The following is a 21,476-nucleotide window of genomic DNA, read 5'->3' as shown; positions in this document are numbered from 1 at the left end:
TCTCACTACCCTTATTTGCATGAGGAATGGTGAAATTGTTTTAGACAATCTGGCCATTCCAGTCGGTAACCTCATAATGTGCCTGTATGTATGAAATAATTTGATTTCTTCTAACAGAAAGATGTTCAAAACGTTTTATCAGCTTGTCCTTATCTTTAGGCAGGTAATTTACTTTGAGATGGCTTCTGTCTAAGAAACAGGCTACAAAAGAAGTTCATGTTTTCTTGACGTGCTACATCAGTCGCGAATATGTTCTTTCTTGTATTCTGCAGTTTACTTTCTTACAATCCATCTTAGTTTATCCACTAACTGGTTGATCGAGCCTCATGCTCGTTTCTTTCTGAGTCATGTCTTGTACTGGCACTCCTTTAAAACTGTAACATGCAGCATGCAAAAGAAACTACGTATACAAAATTTTAGGGTGTTTAATAGATAAAAAGAAACACTTTTTATGCGACAGGAATGTCACATGTTTATGCTTGGGGTCCCTGAAGGTTTTGATGTTAGTGAAGTTCATTGACGGTGTTCGTGCTGACGTGTGACGAATATTGTTGCTGAAAATGTCTCTATATGTTAATTAACAGCTGACATCTGCGTGCTAATGATTTTCCCACTTACTCAGAACAACCAGATGTTTCACGAATAATGACCGAGCGATTTGACGCTGTGGTTACCACACTGGACTCGCATTCGGGAGGACGACGGTTCACACCCGCGTCCAGCCATCCTGATTTAGGTTTTCCGTGATTTCCCTAAATCGTTTCAGTAAAATGCCGGGATGGTTACTTTGAAAGGACACGACCGACTTCCTTCCCCAACCTTTCCTAATCCGGTGGGACTGATGACCTGGCTGCTTCATCCCCTGCGCCAAATCAACCAACCACGAATAATGGATGTAGCTTCAGCTCTTCTGATGTGTCTATCGGTGTCTCGTACACGATAAGCATCATCTACCCACCCACCCACACACACACATCCACCCACTCACCCACTCACTCACACATACACACACACACACACACACACACACACACACACACACACACACACACACACACAAAAGAAGTAGAGGAGAAAGGTCTGGAGAACGTGATGGCCACATTGCTGGCCTGTCTCTCCCAAACCACTCATTGGCGAAAACATTGCCTAAGTGTTTTCTGATATCAACGGCAAAGTATAGTTAAGCTCCATCATATTGGAATCACAATTATTGACTGACTGCGTCAGCCTGGTCTAAGGGGTGCTGTTTCTCGAAGACGGCTATTAAGTCTTTGAAACTTGACTTGCTTTGACAACCTTCTCCCCCGAAATCGTTCTGCATACAGACGCCTTACTGCTCCACTGTTGTATCGTGCTTACCAATAAATAATATACATGTCAACTAGTGCAATTAGAATCTAATCATCTGTCAATAATCTACAGGTACAAACATCAGAAGAAACTGTCATGTAACACGACATAACATAAATAATTATAATGTAATGTTTTTCCAGGGACGTGGAAAATGCTAGCAGGAATGAAAACATACTCTTTCTAGCAGGAAGATGTAACTGAGTTGCAGATCAGATTCAATGTCCACTTGTTTCATACGGTGCAGCCAAAACGTCTATGAACGTTGGCCTAAGGGAAGTCAAGTGTCAAACCCTTCAAGCACCCTCAGCGAGGAAACGGAGCACCTGTGGGATTTTTGTGTCTCATAGAAAAGCTTTTCTTTTTCTTCTGTAATAAGTCTACAAATTTATATACGTAATTTTTTACACCTGCTCAGTACTTGTTCTGTGACTTGCCGTATTATCGCTCTCTTCTGTACTGTATTGCCATTTCTAGCTTCACATGTAAGCTTACATCCCTGAACCTTCGTCAAAAACTTATTTCTGATTTATTCGATAGTGTGGGATTCTTTACTTGCACTTGACTCACGTGCTCTCTATTGTGTGGTAGCTAATGTTCATTCTTTGCCACACGTTGATCGGTTTTCCGGCGTCCATGTGCATCCTCCATTGTAATTAGTGTTTTGTGCTCAGATAGTCTGTAATTGTGTTATTAGGATACTCGGTGCTTTCTAGTGCTATCAGTAGCTTACCCGTAACCAATTCCGAAAACTTGCCTCCTATAGAAAGTTTGATACGTACACACACTACATTCGTTTTGATGCCTTGTGCCTATACAGTACAGATACACTGCGTATTGCCTTCTTTTGTTGCAATCTTGCACTCCTTCCTCAGAGTGTCCATACGTCATATAATGCCTGTCAAAATATTATATCACTAGGTAAAGCTCTTGACATTGATCGAGATGCCTCATTTGTAGGTAATATTTTACTGTCATGGAATAAAAATCAAGTCACACCTCTTCTCATTTCATTTGAGTTACTATAATGTCAGGGATCATTTCAATAACTTGGTGGATAATTTTCCTTCTCTTTGGTCTTGTCCTCGATCTTACTTTGAATCTTTTCCTGGTTACTTCATTGTAAAGGTTTCTTCATATCATTGCATTTGTATTCTATGGAATGTCGTACAGTGTAATCAAAGATCATATTTTCTTAGTTACTTCTCAGACCAGTCTCTGTTGACCTTTTTGGTTTTGATTATCTTCTCCATGTCATTTTGAGAAGCATTTTATGGGATGCCTATATTTAAATTTTTGCTTGGCTTTCTTACACAAATTTTCTTTTTAATGTGGTTTATTGAGATCGTTAAATTTTTGCCGCACTACCTTCTCCTTTTCATTTGTTGCCGACTTAATGAACAAAGTAATTTGCTGTCTCATTCGCGTTGCCACGATGTTGTCAGCACTTCTGATACACGTCACCTTTAACACTGCACTTGATTACCTTTTCCTCGGTTTTCTGAAAGTCTTTTGTGTTGTTAAAATGGCTCGCGGTAACCCTTCGAGAGATATTTTCTCTTTTAGTTCCACTCTTAATTTACTCGCTCTTGCCTACGTCTAGGACTGTCTACACTCTACGATTTCTCTCAGAAGTTCAGTTTTGCAGACCCAAGTTTCCTCTGTATTTGTACATTCATTCGATTCAATCTCTGCGATCGGCCCGTTGCCTGTCGATCCAGCCTACAACTATCATCTTCACGGCTGACAGCGAAACCCTAACCTAACGTAACCTAATCACTTTTCTCTTGAGAAGACATCTGAGCCGACGACTCAAAGTCTACAGAGCAGGATCTGTCCTAAAGGAGCCCTAGCATCTGGCAGAAAAAGCACTCCGTCTTCTGGTCACAAGTGGCCCATCGGGACCATCCTACCGCCGTGTCATCCTCAGCTAAGGATGCGGAGAGGTGGGGCGTGTGGTCAGCACACCGCTCTCCCGGCCTTTATGATGGTTGACTTTGACCGAAGCCACTACTATTCGATCGAATAGCTCCTCAATTGGCATCATGAGGCTGAGTGCACCCCGAAAAATGGCAACAGCGCATGGCGGCCCGAATGGTCACCCATCCAAATGCCGACCACGCACGACAGCGCTCTGACGGGAAACAGTTGCTCTGATGACATAGAAATAGATCTAAATTTGTCCACATTATCCCATCCAGTACCTCACACAGAAAAGAGAACGTACCATTTTCAGCTGTTAAACGACTTCTAAAGCCGAACTGTACATTTGATAGCAAATCGTGTGATACAAAATGATCAATTGTCCTTACATACACAGCCTTTTCAGTAACTTTAGCAAACATGGATGGCATAGAGCACTAACTCCGTCTTCAGGCCACAAGTGGCCCATCGGGACCATCCAACTGCCATGTCATCCTCAGCTGAGGATGCGGATAGGAGGGCAGTGTGACCAGCACACCGCTCTCCCGGTCGTTACGATGGTTTTCTTTGATCGGAACAGCTACTATTCGGTCGAGTAGCTCCTCAATTGGCATCACGAGGCTGAGTGCGCCCCGAAAAATGGCAACAGCGTATGGCGGCCCGGATGGTCACCCATCGAAGTGCCGGCCACGCCCAACAGCGCTTAACTTCGGTGAGCTGACGGGAACTGGTGTATCCACTGCGGCAAGGCCGTTGCCCCTATCTGGCAAAAATCTAGACTGGAAAAACGACGGCATCTTTGGCAAAATACGAAGGGCATTCAGTAAGTAATGCAACACATTTTTTCTGAGAGCAGGTTTTTTTTTCAGAATTCCAGTACACCATATTTCCCCACTCTTTGGCTACAAAACCCTATTTTTCAACATAATCTCCTCTCAATGCGGCGGCCTAACGCCATCTTACTGGGAGGTCCTGTATGCTCACATGGTATCAGTCCACTGGTCGACGTCGAAATCAACCTAAGAAATTTTGGTCCTATGTGAAAGCGGTAGGTGGATCAAAACAAAATGTCCAGACACTCTGTGACCAAAATGGTACTGAAACTAAGGATGACAGACTAAAGGCCGAAATACTAAATGTCTTCTTCCAAAGCTGTTCACAGAGGAAGACTGCACTGTAGTTCCTTCTCTAGATTGTCGCACAGATGACAAAATGGTAAATATCGAAATAGACGACAGAAGGATAGAGAAACAAAATCGCTCAAAAGAGGAAAGGCCGCTGGACCTGATGGGATACCAGTTCGATTTTACATAGAGTACGCGAAGGAACTTGCCCCCCTTCTTGTAACGGTGTACCGTAGGTCTCTAGAAGAGCGAAGCGTTCCAAAGGATTGGAAAAGGGCACAGGTCATCCCCGTTTTCAAGATGGGACGTCGAACAGATGTGCAGAACTATAGACCTATATCTCTAACGTCGATCAGTTGTTGAATTTTGGAACACGTATTATGTTCGACTATAATGACTTTTCTGGAGACTAGAAATCTACTCTGTAGGAATCAGCATGGGTTTCGAAAAAGACGGTCGTGTGAAACCCAGCTGACGCTATTCGTCCACGAGACTCAGAGGGCCATAGACACGGGTTCACAGGTAGATGCCGTGTTTCTTGACTTCCGCAAGGCGTTTGACACAGTTCCCCACAGTCGTTTAATGAACAAAGGAAGAGCATACGGACTATCAGATCAATTGTGTGATTGGATTGAGGAGTTCCTAGATAACAGAACGCAGCATGTCGTTCTCAATGGAGAGAAGTCTTCCGAAGTAAGAGTGATTTCAGGTGTGCCGCAGGGGAGTGTCATAGGACCGTTGCTATTCACAATATACATAAATGACCTGGTGGATGACAACGGAAGTTCACTGAGGCTTTTTGCAGATGATGCTGTGGTGTATAGAGAGGTTGCAATAATGAAAAATTGTTCTGAAATGCAGGAGGATCTGCAGCGAATTGACGCATGGTGCAGGAAATGGCAATTGAATCTCAATGTAGACAAGTGTAATGTGCTGCGAATACATAGAAAGATAGATCCCTTATCATTTAGCTACAAAATAGCAGGTCAGCAACTGGAAGCAGTTAATTCCATAAACTATTTGGGAGTACGCATTAGGAGTGATTTAAAATGGAATGATCATATAAAGTTGATCGTCGGTAAAGCAGATGCCAGACTGAGATTCATTGGAAGAATCCTAAGGAAATGCAATCCGAAAACAAAGGAAGTAGGTTACAGTACGCTTGTTCGCCCACTGCTTGAATAGTGCTCAACAGTGTGGGATCCGTACCAGATAGGGTTGATACAAGAGATAGAGAAGATCCAACGGAGAGCAGCGCGCTTCGTTACAGTGTCATTTAGTAATCGCGAAAGCGTTACGGAGATGATAGATAAACTCCAGTAGTAGACTCTGCAGGAGAGACGCTCAGTAGCTCGGTACGGGCTTTTGTTAAAGTTTCGAGAACATACCTTCACCGAAGAGTCAAGCAGTATATTGCTCCCTCCTACGTATATCTCGCGAAGAGACCATGAGGATAAAATCAGAGTGATTAGAGCCCACACAGAAGCATACTGACAATCCTTCTTTCCACGAACAATACGAGACTGGAATAGAAGGGAGAACCGATAGAGGTACTCAAGGTACCCTCCGCCACACACTGTCAGGTGGCTTGCGGAGTATGGATGTAGATGTAGATGTAGAGTTACACCATCAATAACCTCCCATCATCTAAGTACTATTACTCGCAGTGCATCCTTCATTGGGCCAAATATTTGGTAGTCGGAAGGTGCGAGATCCGGGTCATAGGGTGGACGAGGAAGACAGTGCAATGAAGTTTTGTGAGCTCCTCTCGGGTGCGCAAACATGTGTGAGGCCTTGAGTTGTTATGGGGAAGGAGAAGATAGTTTACTCTTTATGGCCCTTTGTTAGGCGGCGAGGAACTCTGCAGGCACACACCTTCGAGTAGCCCATCTGTTGAACGAGTGTGTCAGCACTCCCAACAGAGAGGTTCAGGTGAGCAGCGACATGTTTGACTGTGATCCGTCGATCACCTCGAATGACGTGTCCACGGGTTCTATCGTTGCAGGAGTCGCAGCTATGTGCGGCCGGCCGGCACGCGGAGGTCGAACAGGTTTGCACGACCTTGTTGCGACGATGACAGACGCCTCGCCCAGCGACTCAACGTGCTTTTGTTCACTCCTAGGTTTCCGTAGACATTCTGCAAGCGCCTATGAATATCTGCGTTGCTCTGGTTTTCCGCCAAAACAAACTCAATGACGGTTCTCTGCTTGGAACACACCTCGGCTACAGACGCCATTTCGAAGGCTACGTATAGCATCTCCACCTGTTGGAAATTCATGAAACTATAGAGTCAGAAGTGAGAATATTTCATAATGTCCCACAACAAATTCCACATTTTTTCAACCGCAATTGACCGAGGAAAAAAAAAGTGTTGCATTACTTATTGAACGCCCTTCGTACTTTTGGGACCGAACCCATCTGTGAATCTGTAGAGGGCCATAAACTATCCATCACTTGTTCTCCTACCCATTGTGTCTGACAACAGGTAGACTGGAAAACCACCAGACCAAAGACAATGCTGTCGACAATGCACATTTCTAGACTGAACAAATTTAGTAATTCTTCACAGCCTGATTAATACCAAAGCTTTATATGTACTGTTGTTGCTAACCAGTTTCTTAACTGTTTTCTAGATATTAAGCACTCAGGTACATATATGACATATAACTGAAATTGTTGTATTGTGTTACTACAAAAACGTAATTTGAATGGGTATGGAATGAAAAAGAAAAGAAATCAAAAAACGAACAAAAGATTGGACCATTCTACCACCAGTTGACGCCTATCGCACTTAAAAATGTAAACACAAGCATAGGAGCGCTGCTTAACTTGTACGGCGACTTACACTCCCGCAACCCCACCCAATCCAATCTCTCCCTTCCATCCCTTCATTCAAGAAAGGTGACTAGTTAGTTAATTACTTACATTTTATTGAATTGAAATTTATCCACTAAATAGAAAGAGTAGTCCAGGAGAAACTGTTTTAGGTTAGATTTAAAACTTAACTTGGTTTACTACCTGTCAGGCATTTTACAGTATTGGACAAATGATCATAATATTTGTTGCTGCATATTGCGCTCTTTTTCTTACCCACTGAGAGCTTTAATTATGGTTAACGGAGGTCGTTTTTACCTCTAGTGTTGTAGGTATTGATATTATTATTCCTCTCAAATTGTACTCTGCCCACAAGGTGGATTGGAAGGACGTTAATGACAAGATTAACTACAAGGTGAGGTGAAATCCCAGTCGAGTAATACGCACCACAGAGCAGGCGACCCATCCAATACTGTGAACGTGACGAGCTATAAGGATACATTAGCTCGGAATAACACCTGAGCTACATCGCGCGTGTGCGCTAAGACAAATAGGGCGAGCGGGTGGGTTTGTATCCCATCTTGTGGACAGAGTGCTGAACTACCTAATTCCTTGAAGAGGTACCTACATGACAACCGCAGGTGAACACCATGTATTATTTTTACTTGTTCGTATTGTGCAGTCAGTACTTTCTTTCTAGGTGATGAGTTGTGCAGAAAATTATTGTACAAAAATGGTTCTGAGCACTATGGGACTTAACATCTATGGTCATCAGTCCCCAAGAACTACTTAAACCTAACTAACCTAAGGACATCACACAACATCCAGCCATCACGAGGCAGAGAAAATCCCTGACCCCGCCGGGAATAGAACCCGGGAACCCGGGCGTGGGAAGCAATAACGCTACCGCACGACCACGAGATGTGGGCAATTAGTGTACACGACGTTACTGAGTAGAAATATGCAAAATATATCAGGGGGTTGATTCGTTTGTTTCCAAGGCTAGCAGTTACAGGAAGAGTAAAAGTAGCTGAACTTAACTGACTGAGAAGTTCAGTAATATACTTCCTCCATTTCAAGTTTCCATCAATATATACACCCAAAAATTTGGAGTATTTTACCCTATTTATTTCTCCTGACTTCATCATTTGTTAGTATGACTATTTGTTTACAGAATTTAATATCGAGTGTTTTCTCTCAAAATTTAGAGATAGCCCATTTTCAGATAACCACGTAATGATAATTTGTAAAACATCATTAACGATCTCTTCCTTTGCTTCTTCTCCAATGGTATTTAGTATAACACTAGTATTGTCTGCCAAAAGTAGCGATTATGTTTCTTGAATGTGAAGTGGAAGGTCATTCGCATATATAAGGAACAGGAGTAAAGCCGAAATTGAACCCTAGGTGATTACTCCCCAATCACTAAAATTTTCTACCTTTCCAAAACCATCTGAATTATTCAGCACATCTTTTTGCATGCTATCTGTTAGGTATGAATCAAACCGTTTATGTGCAAAGCCACCGTACAACTGTAATAATTTTACTAACAGATGACAGTAAAGAAGGAAACGTGGTATTAAATATATGAGATATGCATGGTGTTACCGCTCTTATATCGCATCAAATCACTGGTGAATCCTGACAGATAGCGTTGTTATTTAAAATTCAAAAACTCTTACGTTCTTGGAACTAAAGGTCGTAAAACATAATGTATTATCTAAATCTTCAAGGGCATAAATTAGCAGGCATTGCCACTTTACAGTTCAGCATTAGTGGTTCATGTGCACATTCTCAAGTAAAGGTGAAATTTCGAACTGTCAGTAAATACTTATTTATGAATATGTTTCCTCCCACATGTAAAATAATCAGATATTTCAATTAACTACTTGTTTTTAAATTTCGAGTAAGCGAAGTTCCGGCGAATGAAAGAAAAGTGCAGTTTCCTGTTTTTCATTTGAAAACTGCAGCGTATTTTTTTTTTTTAAAAAAAAAAAAACGAAGAATAGAAATATGTGTCGTGCACTCTTAAGCGTTTAAAACATGCCACTGAAGCTACACGATTTTTGCAGTTAATCTGCTGCTGCTGCAAGGGAGTCGGCCTAAGCAAACACACCGATCTGAATTCCGCCGACCCCCACCCGATGTAAATTCCGGCGCTTAAAGCCAGTTTCACTCCGACCAGTCACATGTTATCATACACATTTGAAAACATTAGTCGTATCTAACTGACGTCGGCTGAATGGTCTGATATAGACGTATCTGTATCTGCAGCCCAACAGGGAAGGGATTGGAACTTGGTCTTGTTTAAAGAACTGTCTCTGTATTCATCTGAATTCAAGGAAACCACAGAAAGACAACAGAATACTTCACTGTGCTCTGAGAGTCAATGACAAAACATTAACTAATGAAATCGTAGTAGGGGTATAATGTTAGTATTAGTAGCATAAATTTTAGTTACTGTTGTTACTCTAGTATATTCAAGGTTACAGCAGTTGTAATAGGACCCAGTAACACTCCTAGCAGTAGTAGTAGTAGTACAGGGGTTGGCCAGAAAGTAATGCACCGCATTTTTTTTCTCAGCCGAAAACAATGCTACAATGGGAAACGTTACGTATGTATTACTTGAAGTCTCCTGAGTGAGCGCGCCAAGTTTCCGTCACTTCCGACAGATAGCGTAGCTGCAGGACAGTTTCAAAATGGCGTCTGTAGGTGATGTACGTTACAAGCAACGTGCCGTCATTGAATTTGTCACTGCAGAGAAAGAAATTGTGAGGAAAATTCACAGACGCTAGTGCAAGGACTCTGGAGCATCTGCTGTCACAGAAATACAGTTAGTCACTGGGTAAGGAGGGTGAGGTCATCAGAAGACGGTTCGGTGGAGCTCCACGATTTGCAGCGGTCGGGGAGACCATCCACGGCTCACACACCTGACCTAGCCCCCTCGGACTTCCACTTGTTTGGACCATCAAAGGATGTCATTCGTGGAAGACATTTTGAGGACGATGAGGAGGTGATTCACAAACTGAAGAACTGGCTCTGCTCCAGGACAAGGATTGGTACAGACAGAGCACACACGCCCTTGTTTTGCGCTGGAGGAAGGCCATAGAACAGTATTGAGATTACGTGGAAAAATAGGGTGTGAAGATAAAACACCGTTCTTTCATCTATGTAATACTCATTATGTTCAATAAAGAATTTTTGAAGAAAAAATGCGTTGCATTACTCTCTGGGCAACCGTAGTAGTAGTAGTAGTAGTAGTAGTAGTAGTAGTAGTAGTCGGGTGGTAGTGATGGTGGTGGTGGTGGTAGTAGTACAGAATGATGGTAGTGGTAATAGCAGTTGTCGTCATAGTTGTTGCAATATAGCCAATAGTAGCAGGTGACAGAGATAACAGGAAAACTTAAAAGAGGCTAAACATAAGGTAAATCTAGGACTTCTTTTCTATGACGGGGAAGGAACATCCAACTGAGCATAGGAAAAACTGCCGAAGGGAAAGAGCATGTAACGTAGTGTATAGGTAACCAGCGAAATGTTAGAGTAGTAGTAATAGGAATAAAGAGAAATACAGAAAAAGTAATATGATAAATACTGTAAACTTAGAATAAGATTCCTAGTCCAAAAAGCTCATTAAAATGATTGTCGTAGTGATTTAAATAAATAAATGTAAACTGGATTTATAACGATCCATTGTTCTTGCCGAGAAATAGGATTACAATGAATGAATAAATGAATAAACCCACAGAAAACCAAATTGAAGATGGCGAGACGTGGATCTGAACGCATCTCATCCTGTATACTAATCATGTGCATTAACAACAGCGCAACTTCGCTCGATTTTGTCATCTACAGTGTAGCGCATGCAACAGTTCTTCTTGTTGTTTGTACCCTAAACGATTCTTTTTATTTATTTCCATCCACTCGTGAACATCTCTCTCTCTCTCTCTCTCTCTCTCTCTCTCTCTCTCTCTCTCTCTCTCTCTAGGAAAAGTAGTCGAACGGATCACAAAATATTTATAACACAGAATTACAATGTCTGGTTTGCCTACCAGAAACATTAATTCGGTTACGATGAAAAAAAAGGTAATTATTAATATTCACGTAGGGACCTTTCTGGCTGTCGATTTATGAAATTCATATAGTTTCCAGAGGTTGCAGGCCTATTTCGACGTTCAGCAGTCACATTCTAGGGTTTCTGAGCTTAGTAGCTGTCATATTAGTCCTGTCACAAACGTGCTGGCGGCATGTGCTCTGGATGAAAGTACCGCAAATCATTTCGTTAACTGTATATTATCTGAAAACATATTGAAATGTATTATTCAAACAGCAATCGGAAGGTATGGTTTGTTGGAAAAAGATCGGTCCAGTACTAACTGCACAGCAGGCTCCTGTCTTCACACCATGTAGAGGCTTCAGACAAAGCTAATGAGGAGTGTCAGAACTCCAACAGTTGCTCTGCGATTTCACGCAACCTGATAAATGCAGCCATGCTTCGTCAGCAAAAAGATCATTTCGAAATCAGCTTGTCCACTCTCCACCAACAACAGACTTCAGAAACCAGTTGCAGGATTGACGTCGAGTAACAGTGTCTAAATTAGTCAGTCGATGCACCACCGTTACTTTATTGTATTTGAGTCTGAGTTTGTGCGCAGTTGAACGATAAAATGTTAGTAACACACCAGCCCGAGCTACTAAATAGTGAAAGTATTTTCTTTGACTTCTTTCCACCACCGTTCCTTACATGTCGAATTAGGCTAAAACCAATACGCCACTTGCTAAAGTCCGAGGAATGCTCATCAGAGCCTGTCTCACCAGTATTGCGCGCCGGGCACAGCGCTGGCATCGTACATGAAACACCCTGTACCTGCGGTATTGGCAGGAGAAATCGGAAAAAAAACTTTAAATTGTAAGCAAGAAAGGTTCGAAGACCAGCAACCAATCAGGTTCCTCTCCGAGCATGCAGACACAATAGCGCCTTTCTTAGCAATCATATACAACGGCTCGCTTGACGAAACGTCTGTTCCTGAAGACTGGAAAGTAGTACAGGTCATACCAATATTCAAGAAAGGAAACAGGAGTAACCCATCGAATTACAGAACCATATAATTGACCTCAATTTGCAGTAGGACCTTGGAGCATACACTGTACTCGAACATTATGAATCCCCTTGCAGAAAATGACTTATTGATACATAACCAACACGGATTCAGAAAATATCGTTCTTGTGCAACACAGCTAGCTCTTTATTCCTATGAAATAATGAGTGCTGTCGACAAGGGATCTGAGATCGATTCCATAGATTTCCAGAAGACTTTTGATACCGTTCCTCACAAGCTACTATTAATCAAATTGCGTGCATATGGAGTATCGTCTCAGTTGTGTGACTGGATTCGTGATTTCCTCGCAGAGAGGTCACAGTTCGTAGTGATAGACGGTAAATCAGCGAGTAGAACAGAAGTTATATCTGGTGTTCCGCAAGGTAGTGTCATAGGCCTTCTGCTGTTCCTGGTTTATATAAATGATAATCTGAGGAGCCTTCTTAGATTGTTTGCAGATGACGCTGTAATTTACCGTCTAGTAAAATCAACAGATGATCAGTTCCAATTACAAAATGATCTAGAGAGAATTTCTGTATGGTGCGAAAAGTTGCAATTAGCACTAAACAAAGAAAAGTGCGAGGTCATCCACATGGGTGCTAAAAGAAATCCGATAAATTTTGGGTTGCGATAAATCGCACAAATCTAAGGGCTGTCAATTCGTCAAAATACCTAGGAATTACAATTACGAGCAACTTAAATTGGGAAGACCACGTAGATAATATTGTGGGGAAGGCGAAACAAAGACTGCGCTTTGTTGGCAGAACACTTAGAAGATGCGACAAACCCACTAAAGAGACAGCCTACATTACACTTGTCCGTCCTCTGCTGGAATATTGCTGCGTTGTATGGGATCCTTACCAGGTAGGATTGACGGAGGACATCGAAAAAGTGCAAAGAAGGGCAGCTCGTTTCGTGTTATTGCGCAATAGGGGTGAGAGTGTCACTGATATGATACGCGAGTTGGCGTGGCAGTCACTGAAACAAAGGCGGTTTTCTTTGTGGCGAGATCTGTTTACGAAATTTAAATCACCAGCTTTCTTTTCCGAATGCGTAAATATTTTGTTGGCACCCACCTACGTAGGGAGAAATTATCATCGTAATAAAATAAGAGAAATCGGAACTCGAACGGAAATACTTAATTGTTCTTTTTTCCCACGCGACGTTCGAGAGTGGAATGGTAGAGAAGTAGTATGAAAATGGTTCGGTGAACACTCTGCCAGGCACTTAATTGTGAATTGCAGAGTAACCATGTAGACGTAGATGATGTGAAAAGGCAAATAATGCTATCAATACAACCCTATTAAAAGAGACAGTGGAAAACCTAAGTCTGGGAAAGTGTTCAGGTTAAATTTAGGACAGCACAAAGAGCCGATTGTAACTATTAATAAGGCACAATCTGCTTTGTGCTGTAGAACTGATAAGGGATAAGGTCTTTCTAATGAGAAAATGGAAAAGGTGAATGCTCCGGTAGGTAACGCACAACTTGAGATCAGTGAAAAATCAGCGTGGGACACTCATCTCAGCGCTAAACATATTGAGAAGTTGGAGAGACGAGATAATCTAAAGTTTCAGAATGGGCGAAGGAGAGAGTTATACACTCCTGGAAATTGGAATAAGAACACCGTGTCCCAGGAAGGGGAAACTTTATTGACACATTCCTGGGGTCAGATACATCACATGATCACACTGACAGAACCACAGGCACGTAGACACAGGCAACAGAGCATGCACAATGTCGGCACTAGTACAGTGTATATCCACCTTTCGCAGCAATGCAGGCTGCTATTCTCCCATGGAGACGATCGTAGAGATGCTGGATGTAGTCCTGTGGAACGGCTTGCCATGCCATTTCCAACTGGCGCCTCAGTTGGACCAGCGTTCGTGCTGGACGTGCAGACCACGTGAGACGACGCTTCATCCAGTCCCAAACATGCTCAATGGGGGACAGATCCGGAGATCTTGCTGGCCAGGGTAGTTGACTTACACCTTCTAGAGCACGTTGGGTGGCACGGGATACGTGCGGACGTGCATTGTCCTGTTGGAACAGCAAGTTCCCTTGCCGGTCTAGGAATGGTAGAACGATGGGTTCGATGACGGTTTGGATGTACCGTGCACTATTCAGTGTCCCCTCGACGATCACCAGAGGTGTACGGCCAGTGTAAGAGATCGCTCCCCACACCATGATGCCGGGTGTTGGCCCTGTGTGCCTCGGTCGTATGCAGTCCTGATTGTGGCGCTCACCTGCACGGCGCCAAACACGCATACGACCATCATTGGCACCAAGGCAGAAGCGACTCTCATCGCTGAAGACGACACGTCTCCATTCGTCCCTCCATTCACGCCTGTCGCCACACCACTGGAGGCGGGCTGCACAATGTTGGGGCGTGAGCGGAAGACGGCCTAACGGTGTGCGGGACCGTAGCCCAGCTTCATGGAGACGGTTGCGAATGGTCCTCGCCGATACCCCAGGAGCAACAGTGTCCCTAATTTGCTGGGAAGTGGCGGTGCGGTCCCCTACGGCACTGCGTAGGATCCTACGGTCTTGGCGTGCATCCGTGCGTCGCTGCGGTCCGGTCCCAGGTCGACGGGCACGTGCACCTTCCGCCGACCACTGGCGACAACATCGATGTACTGTGGAGACCTCACGCCCCACGTGTTGAGCAATTCGGCGGTACGTCCACCCGGCCTCCCTCATGCCCACTATACGCCCTCGCTCCAAGTCCGTCAACTGCACATACGGTTCACGTCGACGCTGTCGCGGCATGCTACCAGTGTTAAAGACTGCGATGGAGCTCCGTATGCCACGGCAAACTGGCTGACACTGACGGCGGCGGTGCACAAATGCTGCGCAGCTAGCGCCATTCGACGGCCAACACCGCGGTTCCTGGTGTGTCCGCTGTGCCGTGCGTGTGATCATTGCTTGTACAGCCCTCTCGCAGTGTCCGGAGCAAGTATGGTGGGTCTGACACACCGGTGTCAATGTGTTCTTTTTTCCATTTCCAGGAGTCTAGATATGATTAGGATGGAAATCATAAAGCCTGTACGAAAAAAGCACTGATATATATAGACTTGTGGGTGAGACTCATTTTTTGCGAGTGCGAATAATTAACTGTTTCGCAGTTGAGAAATCGTGTTTCCAGTAGCCTCTGGCAAACAGTTTGACAATGTGTCGTGCATTTACAGGGATGACAGAAGAAAAACCGGGTATGTAGAAATGAGGCTAAAAGGAAAAGTGATAAAGGAATGACCCCAGTTGGCAGGCGAAAGCTTCACTTGATGAGCCTTCTTGCACGTTGCACTTCACTCATTTCTTTAAATTAACAGAACGTGCGGCTGAGAACTGGAATACCTAGTAGTAATTAGATTGTTGCAGACAGTAAGTATAGACCATATCTTTACAGGAGGAATACTTGATTGATAATTAGTGATGTTGTTCGATGAATAGTACGTCAGGGAAGCATCTAGTTACTATTGACTTTTGGAACGACTGTGACACAAAACTGATTGAATGAAATATCAGTCGAAGGTCACTAGTGTGTCTCTTGTGGACCAGCTGTCGCCAACAGGTAAGAGGTGAGCAGACAACAGCCGGAGGGACAGGACAGTGCTCTTTAGCTGACATGTGGTGGTATGGTAATACTGGCAGTGAGCGCTGTTTAAAGTAGTAAGCCATTCATATGCCGGATATCATCAACAAGACACGAATTTAATAAAGGAGAATTTCAACTTATCATTTTTTAAAGATTCTATGAACTGAAGTACTATCGTTGAATGTGAATGCTTGATTTAAAAAAATATATATTTTAGTAATCTACGTGTATTAAGGTTATTTAAAATTTTCGCAGATTTTCTGTGCTCTTATTTCTATCTAATGCATTCTGAACTTCTTTGTAATACATTTAAAAGGTACACGTATGATATCAAGATGATCGATCATCATTAATGGGGATGGAGCAGTCGTAAACCCTAATAATGAAGATACCCGATGTTTTTATGACTAGGCCAGCAAAATGAGACTCAGACTGAATGCAGATAAGTATCAGGCAATCCTCATAGCTCATCAATGACTCAGCAGTCTACATATGCGCAAATACCTTGCACGTGTCTTTCTAATTAATACAACAACCCTTTTCGGATCCTCTGTTAGAAAGCTTTGTGTAATACTAAACGACTACTTCAATTTAAGATAAAAACTGTATCTGTGTAACAGAAACTATACACGTCATTTCATTGTGGTCTTCAGCCTAGAGACTGGTTTTATGCAACTCTCCATGCTGGTCTATTCAGTGCAGGCTTCTACATCTCCAAGTACCTACTGCAACCTACATTCTTCTGAATCTGCTTAGTGTATTCATCTCTTGGTCTCAGTCTATGATTTTTACCCTCCACGCTGCCGTCCAATACTAAACTGGTGATCCCTTGATGCTGCCTTAGAGCATGTCCTACCAATCGATCCATTCTTCTAGTCAAATTGTGCCACAAATTCCTCTTCTCACCAGTTCTATTCAGTACCTCCTCATTAGTTATGTAATCAACCCATCTAATCTTCAGCATTTTTCTGTAGCACCACATTTCGAAAGCTTCTATTCTCTTCTTCTCTAAACTATGTACTGTCCATGTTTCTCTTCCATACATGGCTACATTCCATACAGATACTTTCAGAAATGACTTCCTGACACTTAAATCTATGCTCAATGTTGACAAACCTCTCTTCTTCAGAAACGCTTTCCTTGCCATTGCCAGTCTACATTTTATATCCTCTCTACTTCGACCATCATCAGTTATTTTGCGTCATTTCATATTGTATAAAAACAGAAAAAACACGTTTTCTAGAGGCACGGAAAGGGATGTGGTTCAGATGCTCGTTTTGTCCATGTTTATTATTATGAAATTCTACAAAAATTTTCAATGACTGCTCCTGAGATTGCCGTATATTCCTGTTACACAGCGCACACCCACTGAATGAACACGTTACCTTCCTACATAGTATTATCCACATCACTTATACAGGGTAGGGATTGATCGATGAGAGGATACAGAACAAAAATGGTCTAATGAACCTATGTCCGGAAATGTATGGTTCCCATGCTAGAGACCATTTATTCAGTCATACTTTGTTACAGAGACTGCGGTCTAATACGCTCTCTCCCATGCAGCCACAGTTACAATATGTGTTGAAAATGGTTTCCATGTGCCTCAACGCAGGCATGTTCTGTCTCACACGTTCACACCGGCCAGGCTGCATCCGAACACTGTCAAAGGCAGCATGAGTACACTGCTCCGGAGTCTCCACATCTGGAATGGGCTCTGCATAAACGATACTTTTCCGATGGCCCCATAACCAGATATTGCACGGGTTGAGATCCGGTGAACCAGCAGGCCATGCAACTGGACCGCCTCGTCCGATCCATTGACCAGGGAAGACACGATTGAGGTGCCTCTGGGCGTTAACGGCGAAGTGGTCTAGAGCACCATCATGTAGTAGCTCCATAACTCTTCGAATTATCAGTGGCACTTCTTCCAGCTAGGGAAGCAAAGCCACCAGCAAAAAAACGCCGATAGTTCCGGCCTGTTAGGCGACGTGGAAGGAAGACTGTTCCCAAAAGCCGACCGGTGTGGCCGAGCGTTTCTAGGCGCTACAGTCTGGAACCGCACGACCGCAACGTTCACAGGTTCGAATTCTGTCTCGGGAATGGATGTGTGTGATGTCCTTAGGTTAGTTCGTTTTAAATAGTTCTAAGTTCTAGCGGACTGATGAGGTATGTGCGATGAGTGAATGAGCACTGTTGAAAAATAGCACCACGATATTGTCGCATGACAGGTTGATTGGTTGATTTTGGGGGGGGGGGGGGGGGGAGGAGATCAGTCAGCGATGTCATCGGTCCCTTCGTGTTAGGGAAGGATGGGGAAGGAAGTCGACTGTGCCCTTTCCAAGGAACCATCCAGGGATTTTCCTGAAGTTATTTAGAGAAATCACGGAAAACCTAAATCAGGATGGCAGGTCACAGGTTTGAACCATCGTTCTCCCGATTTCGAGTCCAGTGTGCTAACCAATGCGCCACCTCGCTCGATCACATTAAAGGTATCGTACGATGATACAGGACGTCCGTGATGTATCAGTGTTTCCTCAGTCACTACCAGCCGTGACTAAATGTCATACCTAACGATTCCCCACACTGGGAGTAACGCCGCACTGAAAGAATTAGACCTCTCCTAAGTTCGCCACCATAGTCACCGACGATGGTCACTCGGGGTACCGCACAACAGCGATTTGTCACTGAACACAGTGTGACGCTATTCATCAGCAATCCATCGTCCTGGTCGGAGAATCACTTCAAACGCAGCCGTTCGAATGTGTTAACGGCAGTCAGCACATGGAACGGTGATTTCCTAGTCCGGTTGCCGCTAGTCTATGTTGCGATGCGCTTGGTGCACGATAAGGCTATCATCCACGGAACATCCTGTGGAGACGGAAGAAGTTACGGAGGAAGAGGCATCCACGTCGTTTATCCCGTACACCGGCGCACTATCGGAAAAAATCGGACGCATATTGAAGAAGCCCAATAAAACACAAGCTTTATTGGGAAGCGTGAAAGAGGATCTTGGCATGCGGGCGTATACCAGATTCCGTGTCAGTGTGGCGGACATATACTGGACAGACAGTGCGCGCCGTCTAAGATCGTTGCCGAGAACATCACCCAACTGATGTATTCCAACAAGTCATCGGTCGCAGAGCACTGTTTGCTCGGGAATCATGAGACTGAGTACTAACCTATCGGGATCTTGGCACAGACTTCCAAAGACTGGGACAGCTTAGTTAGAGAGTCCATACAAATTCGCACCAGGGACGATCTCATCAACCGTGGCTGTGGCTTGGGGGAAGGTCATATATTCGTTCATCGCAATGCTGCAGTGGATCCAGAACCGGGCTCTAAAGACCGCTCTACGTCTTCCGAGGGAATACTCCACTCGTATGCTGCACGAGGACACAGGCATCCCGCTTCTGCAGGACAGATTCATGATCATCGCAGCATCCTTCTACCAGGAGACGGGACAATCCACTAACCGGCTCGTTCGTGAAGTAGGCCACCAATCACACCACTGGTCATCCACAAGTTGGCCTGACCTGCTACGAGAATAATTTTCTCCCAGAAGACACACGATATCATAACCACATCACCGATGGACAATTCGTATGAGTAAGGTTTTTCTCTTCTTCCCCACAGGAACAGCATTTTTATGTTTACCCTTCTCAACATGCCGAGCAAAGAAAGCTGTCCAGTGGAGCGCCAGCGTCAGCGTCATCGTCAGAAGCTCAGTTCGTCAGTGCAGCTGACGATGGCGACATGACTGATCGCCAAAATATTGTGCCAATTGGACCGTATGAACAGCCAGTGCACCCGCGGACGGTTCGAGCAACAAATACGCCGGGAGAAACTGAAGAATCACAAATTCCACGTTAATCTATCAGCCTATTCACGTGATCGGAAACCTGTGGGCCACCAAACTGTTTTGGTGCGGCCGGCAAAGCCGTACTTGTTGTGGCCATGATACAAAGAGCACATCTGTCAGAGATTTTATCTCAAAATGCTGAAATGGCTCTGAGCACTATGGGGCTTAACATCTGAGGTCATCAGTCCCTAGAACTTACAACTACTTAAACCTAACTAACCTAAGGACATCACACACATCCATGCCCGAGGCAGGATTCGAACCTGCGACCGTAGCGGTCCGCGGTTCCAGACTTAAGCGCCTAGAACCGCTCGACCACTGCGGCCGGCCGACGTTAATAATATGGGCCTGTAATTTAGTTGATTACTCCTACTACCTTTCTTGAAAATTGGTGTGACCTGTGCAACTTTCCAGTCTTTGAGTACGGATCTTTCGTTGTATATGATTGTTGAGCATGGAGCTATTGCATCACCATACTCTGAAAGGAACCTAATTAGTATCCAGTCTGGATCAGAAGACTTTCTTTTATTAAGTGATTTAAGTCGGTTTACTACTCCGAGGTTATCTACTTCTACGTTACTCATTTTGGCAGCTGTTTTTGATTCGAAGTCTGTAATATTTACTTCGTCTTTTTTGTGAAGGAATTTCTGAAGGCTGTGTTTAGTAGCTCTGCTTCAATTGAAATAAACGCAGACAGTCAGATAATGGAAGTGTAACTCTCGAAACGGCTATCTGCATGTCTTAAAATTGTTTCACTGTGTTCTGTACGCTAATTAAATACAATGTGCGAGGAGATTATATTCTACAACTGAGGCACTCTGGCCGGCAGATTATATCTGTTTCTCGTCCAAAAAAATACGTTTAAAATAACCAGTTACAAAGAAGAGCCGACAGTTACAACGTAGTGTACTTCAGTGTTAACAATTAAGCCGCGTGGGAACATTGGTTTTGTCGTGGCCTGTACAGCGACAAGACTACAAAAGCTAATTCGGCTCTGACTTTGTTCAGCTTTCATCATGCAGCGCACGTATAGGAACTTACAGAAGTGTACGTTCTTATGGTAAAGGCGTCTTTCCACTTATTACTCTATGGCCATCATAAACACTAGGTCAGTTTTAAGCATTACTATTACTGTTATTCTGTGACTAAAACGTTACAGTGAACAATCATTTCATCGATACATATAGTTGAAATATTGGTCTTAAGTAGGTTGGGACAGTACCGGATCATACATAATCTTATTGGAACGTAATGTCATGGAGAATTCGAAGATAGGCTAGAGCCAGCGGCTGTAACTTGTCAGAAGAGTAACACCTGCTGTACCAATCATAACACCTGCTGTACCAATATCCAGCTATCCGTACCAGAAGTGGTCGTGTTGTGTATCCAGTGACAATCGGTACCTAACCGCCGTGTGCTTCACGTCTGCTGTGCAGCGAGCTACCTTAATTTAAGTTTTATCTGTATTTTTCTTACTTGTCACTTCTTCTTCAGTGTGTTTTTGCTTTTAGGAAGCTTTAATTGTCGAGTGCTAGTAATAGTGTTCCATAGATTTCGTGTTTGTTTTGAATACAGTCAGAGAGAGTCCCTTTAGTCAGCCATAGTGCCAGTAGTGTCAGTGTCGCCCTAACCGCCGTCTGCTTCACGTCTGCTGTGCAGCGAGCTACCTTAATTTAAGTTTTATCTGTATTTTTCTTACTTGTCACTTCTTCTT

At 43.7% G+C, this 21,476-nt stretch overlaps 1 protein-coding gene and 1 pseudogene across 2 annotated transcripts in view; one reads left to right on the top strand and one right to left on the bottom strand.

Annotated features, from left to right (window-relative positions):
* The window catches only part of LOC126297622 (monocarboxylate transporter 10), a 428,114-nt gene that overhangs the window by 178,558 nt on the left and 228,080 nt on the right, over window positions 1-21,476 (top strand). The gene's annotated exons all lie outside the window — the stretch shown is intronic.
* LOC126300128 (5S ribosomal RNA) lies at window positions 3,914-4,031 on the bottom strand (annotated as a pseudogene).

The sequence above is a fragment of the Schistocerca gregaria genome, chromosome X, assembly GCF_023897955.1.
Source record: "Schistocerca gregaria isolate iqSchGreg1 chromosome X, iqSchGreg1.2, whole genome shotgun sequence".
In the NCBI taxonomy this organism is placed as follows: Eukaryota; Metazoa; Arthropoda; class Insecta; order Orthoptera; family Acrididae; genus Schistocerca; species Schistocerca gregaria.
This window is presented reverse-complemented; position numbering and strand designations above follow the sequence as displayed.